Raw genomic sequence first — 6,000 nt, 5'->3', positions numbered from 1 at the left:
CCAGATATCTTTACCTCTGAATAAACTGCCTTTATTATACCATATCCACCCTGTCCAAAGTCTCTACTTGGTCTCAGTTCTCCAGTAAACTTGTGATTATCAACAGTACACAACGGTAACAAACAATTGGGGGAACTCACGGGGCAGATAGTAAGGTCACAGTGACACAGAAAGCAGTTCAATGTCGGGGCTCGGGGGTACAGAGTCGCTCTCTTACCAGGATCGATTTTCCCTGTGACTGTCAGATCGAGGTCCGCTCCGACCAGGGTGAAGCCGGCCGGCTCCACTTCTCTGTCCGGGACTCTGTCATCCAGCCAAGTCTCCCAGCTGTATTGGATTCCGCTGCCAGCAACGTTTTCATTATTTAGTCCGTTCGTAGCGGGTATGTACACGATCAACAAGATCAGTCCAAAACCCACCACTCGAAATCCATGGTTGGCAGAATGTTTGTAAACTAAGTGTACAAATTAAAAACATAAAATAACGCCACTAAGTGTACAAATTAAAAACATAAAATAACGCCACACTGCAGGTCGCAAAGAGACGCTGCTAGCCGCTATTTGCTTAGTTACGTTCATGGTTACGTCACGTATGACGAAAGCGCGTAAGTGCAAGCCCACAGACACCCATAGAGAATGTATTGAAAGCTTTGAAATTTGAAAAAAATAGATTTTACATGACAGGCTATGAGAGACTTCTGGGCGATTTTCAACCTGACTGAAATCGCCCAAAAACGGGCGGGGCCATTTGAAGCACGACTTTAGCCTGATTTGACATTTAGTGGCAGTCAGATCAGATTACAACACTGATAACTACTGTTGCCGTGATATAATTGATTAGAAAAAAAATCCCTTCCTTTTCCCGTTTGGCAGTGCGTCGCCCATATCGCCCTATTGAACAGGCCGTCCCTGGTAGAAAGTAACGGCTCGTGTACACTAGCACGCGGTAAATTGCCGCTTGCCGCTTTGGCCGCCTGGAGTGGCTCGCTTGTGGGACGCACAATCAAACGTGCTGCCATATGCTGCCAGCATCCCACAAGCGAGCCACTCTGGGCGGCCTAAGCGGCAGAGTGAGCTTTTCGCCAGATCGAAGACGGGAGGAGAAATGGAAGTGAATCAGGGCAAAGTATCGGAGGTGCAGTGGCGACCAGTCATTCAGTCAGGTAGCCCCACCTGTTTAGCTAAAAACTATATTCACTACCAGTCAAAAGTTTGGACACACCTACTCATTCAAGGGTTTTTCTTTATTTGTACTATTTCTTACATTGTAGAATATTAGTGAAGACATCAAAACTATGAAATAACACATATGGAATCATGTATTAACCAAAAAAGTGTTAAACAAATCAAAATATATTTGAGATTCTTCAAATTGCCACCTTTTGCCTTGATGACAGCTTTGTACACTCTTGGCATTCTCTCAACCAGCTTCATGAGGTAGTCACCTGGAATGCATTTCAATTAATAGGTGTGCCTTCTTAAAAGTGAATTTGTGGAATTTATTTCCTAATGTGTTTGAGCCAATCAGTTGTGTTGTGACAAGTTAGGGGGGGTATACAGAAGATCGCCCTATTTGGTAAAAGACCAAGTCCATATTATGGCAAGAACAGCTCAAATAAGCAAAGAGAAACGGCAGTCCATCATTACTTTTAAGACATGAAGGTCAGTCAATACGGAACATTTCAAGAACTTTAAACGTTTCTTCAAATGTGGTCGCAAAAATCATCAAGCGCTATGATGAAACTGGCTCTCATGAGGACCGCCACAGGAATGGAAGACCCAGAGTTACCTCTGCTGGAGAGGATAAGTTCATTAGATGATATAATATGCCAGCGATATACAGTACCAGTCAAAAGTTTGGACACACCTACTCATTCAAGGGGTTTTCTTTATTTTTACAATTTTCTACATTGTAGAATAATAGTAAAGACATCAAAACTATGAAATAACACATATATGGAATCATGTAGTAACCAAATAAGTGTTAAACAAATCAAAAATATATTTTATATTTGAGATTCTTCAATTAGCCACCCTTTGCCTTGATGACAGCTTTGCACACTCTTGGCATTCTCTCAACCAGCTTCACCTGGAATGCTTTTCCAACAGTCTTGAAGTAGTTCCCACATATGCTGAGCACTTGTTGGCTGCTTTTCCTTCACTCTGCCATCCGACTCATCCCAAACCACTAAGCCCAAACCAGATTGGATGGCGTATCGCTGCAGAATGCTGTGGTAGCAATGCTGGTTAAGTGTGCCTTGAATTCTAAATAAATCACAGACAGTGTCACCAGCAAAGCACCCCCACACCCCCACACCATAACATCTCCTCCTCCATGCTTTACGGTGGGAACTACACATGCCGAGATCATCCGTTCACCCACACCGCATCTCACAAAGACACAGCGGTTGGAACCAAAAATCTCAAATTTGGACTCCAGACCAAAGGACACATTTCCACCTGTCTGATGTCCATTGCTCATGTTTCTTGTTCTAAGCAGGTCTCTTCTTCTTATTGGTGTCCTTTAGTAGTGGTTTCTTTGCAGCATTTCGACCATGAATGCCTGATTCACACAGTCCCCTCTGAACAGTTGTTGAGATGTGTCTGTGACTTGAACTCTGTGAAGCATTTATTTTGGCTGCAATTTCTGAGGCTGGTAACTCTAATGAACTTATCCTCTGCAGCAGAGGTAACTCTGGATATTCCATTCCTGTGGCGGTCCTCATGAGAGCGAGTTTCAACATTGCGCTTGATGGTTTTTGCGACTGCACTTGAAGAAACTTTCAAAGTTCTTGAAATTTTCCATATTGACTGACCTTCATGTCTAAAAGTAATGATGGGCTGTCGTTTCCCTTTGCTCATTTGTCTTTGTCGGTCATTGTATATGTTGCCTGTTTTCCTGAGAGGAATCTCTCCTACTATTTCCTGAGTACTTTATAATTTTGCACTTTGGGTTTCGTCCCGCTTTAAGCTATGGTGCTTTAATAAATTCAGTAGTTCTAAACCTGCGACTGCCTCCTGCCTACTACTCTCTACACTTGTGACAGAATGACCAACCCAAGAAAACAGGAGGCAGCAGGACATCCCTACCTCTCCGCCTGGAGCACCTCGGGATTGCCATGGACGAGGTGATCCGGACCGTAAGCCAACTCCAGGCTACACCTCCACCTTTCCAGCTCCTCACGGTCGTTCCAGCCACTCCACCACCATCTACATAACCTGGTCCAATCAGCAACGTCCACCTGCCCCACCCGGAGCGGTTTGACAGCACCCCAACTCACTGTAGGGGGTTTCTCCTGTAGTGTGACCTCCACCTTGCACGTCATGCTGGAATGGCCTCCGAGAGGGACAAGGTGGCTTTGGTGATTTCAGTGCTGACAGGCCGGTCTCTGGAGTGGGCGCACACCGTCTGGGAGAGGGACGGTCCAGAAGTACAGTCCAATGAGCGCATCACCCAACTCTTCCATGCCGTTTTCGACCACACTTGTGACAACCTTGTCACAACACAACTGATTGGCTCAAACGCATTAAGGAAAGAAATTCCACAAATTAACTTTTAAGAAGGCACACCTGTTAATTGAAATGCATTCCAGGTGACTGCCTCATGAAGCTGGTTGAGAGAATGCCAAGAGTGTGCAAATCTGTCATCAAGGCAAAGGGTGGCTATTTGAAGAACATAAAATATAAAATCAAGTTTGATTTGTTTAACAGTTTTTTTGGTTACTACATGATTCCATATGTTTCATAGTTTTGATGTCTTCACTAGTATTCTACAATGTAAAAATAAAGAAAAACCCTTGAATGAGTAGGTGTGTCCAAACCTTTGACTGGTAGTGTATGTATACTGTAGCTAAGAAAGTAATACTAAGTGTATGTTGTGTAGTAAGCTGTTAGTAGTCAATTTGCCTCACACTAATAATTTGGTCCCTTTCCCCCTCATAACTTAGCCTACTGTTCTGACTTGGTGGTGCACATGTAGCCTATAGCCTGTTTTAGAGAAATGTCATCATTGAATATTGTAAGAGCTTTCATTGTCTGCTTATATGCCCCCTTTATTTATCCTACGGTTTTGACTTGGTGTACAGGGAGAACACTGTAAGAACGGCCCATGTTCTGATTCTGTCGCTGTACATTTCAAAAGTGCTGAACAAATAGTTATATTGACTACGTCTGTCTTAGCTCACTCATTAATGTCTTAATCGAAATTACGGATTGCCTCTTATCCGCCCATCGCTCCCTTATGCCATAGTTTGTACATCTCAATTGTCAGTAAAATACACATTTGTTTACCCAAGTCAGCCATATCAGCTATGTTTTTTAAAAAGGCAGCAAATGAACTGAATGAATTGTTTCGCTGCCAGAAAAGGCTCCGCTGATAGCCAGGTGTAGCGGTGGTAAGGATTCACTCCATGGTGCTGAAAAGAAAGCTCTGCTGTTGGGTCAGCTTTATGTAAGCTCTAACAGTTATTGGCCACCGTTTTTTACCGTTATAGTGCAATGAATGTATTGTTTAGTGTTGTGTAGTGTAGTGTAGTGGCTTTGCTGGCATGCATAAAACATTTTGGGGGGGAGTTTGCCCTACCAAGATTGACATGCTAAAATCGCCACTGTGGAGGTGGTAGGTGTGGTGAAGTTCTCGGAGCCCGAGGCTTGCACTGAGGGTCAGGATAAAGATGAGTCTGTGACAGTAGGAGTGAATTTTTGGGAAAACGTGGACCCTTGCCTTTTGGCTGATCCATTTGTGGTTTCAGGGTGGGTGAAAACAGAGTTGGGTGCTGTGGAATCGGTGAAGGTAACCAGAAGTGGTCTTGTGATAATTGTTTGTGTTTCAGGCGCTCCACGTTAAACGAATGGGGGGCAAGAGATGTGAATTGGTTTGCTCTCAAGAAAAGGGTGCCATTGAAAGGAGTGATTACTGTGGTAGCGGTAAATGTGAAAGTTGACCAACTGAAGGTAGTTTTGCCAGGTTCAGCTAAAAGGTCTAGCCCAATGACCTCTGAATACCTGCCCACAAGGCCTGAAAACGAGCCCCAACATTTTTTTGCGCAACAAGAGAGGAGTTGCCACATTTATCCATGAAACCCTTTTTCCATAACATTATAGAGCATGACCCCAGAACTGAGCATGAGTAAAACCCTTCGCTTGACACGGTTATCCATAAGAAAAGTCGACATTTGAATGCAGTTTACTTTAAACCACCTCTGAGCGAATTTACTCACTCACTCACTCACTCAGTAACAGCCTGCTCACTGCCTGATAGTCAGCAGCCGCAGGTTACAGTTAAATATATATATATTTTAAGAGAAATGCCATGGCGGCCATGGTGCAATTTAGAAGTAGCCCAAAAACCAGCCACCCGCGACCAATACTTTTCACCCGCGACATCGTATTCAATGTAGCCCAATTAGGAAAGAAAACTGCGAACATGGCAACCCTGAATAAAGGGGAAGATTCCCGGTGTTTGTGATGCTTGTCGTTTGGTGCGACGCAGATAGGGTGGCATGAGTGTTGAAACAGAAGGGTCGTTGTCTGTTCTTTTGAGTCTTTGCCCGACAAAGTGATGTTAGGATATATAAGTTATCCTGTATAAGTTATAATAATGATTATATATGTATTTATAAATTTTTTACCCCCAATTTCATCATATCCAATTGGTAGTTACAGTCTTGTCCCATCGCTGCAACTCCCATATGGACAAGGGAGAGGCGAAGGTCGAGAGCCATGCGTCCTCAGAAACACATCCCTGCCTAGCCACACTGCTTCTTGACACAATGCACGCTTAACCCGGAAGCCAGCCGCACCAATGTGTCAGAGGAAACACTGTACACCTGGCGAACTTGTCAGCGTGCATGTGCCAGACCCGCCACAGGAGTCGCTACAGCGCGATGGGACAAGGAGATCACGGCCGGCCAAACCCTCCCCTAACCTGGACAATGCTGGGCCAATTGTGCGTCGCCTGGTCGCGGCCGGCTGCGACATAGCCGGGTATCAAACCAGGATC

Source organism: Coregonus lavaretus, assembly GCF_964263955.1.
Source record: "Coregonus lavaretus genome assembly, chromosome: 2".
Lineage (NCBI taxonomy): Eukaryota > Metazoa > Chordata > Actinopteri > Salmoniformes > Salmonidae > Coregonus > Coregonus lavaretus.
This window is presented reverse-complemented; position numbering follows the sequence as displayed.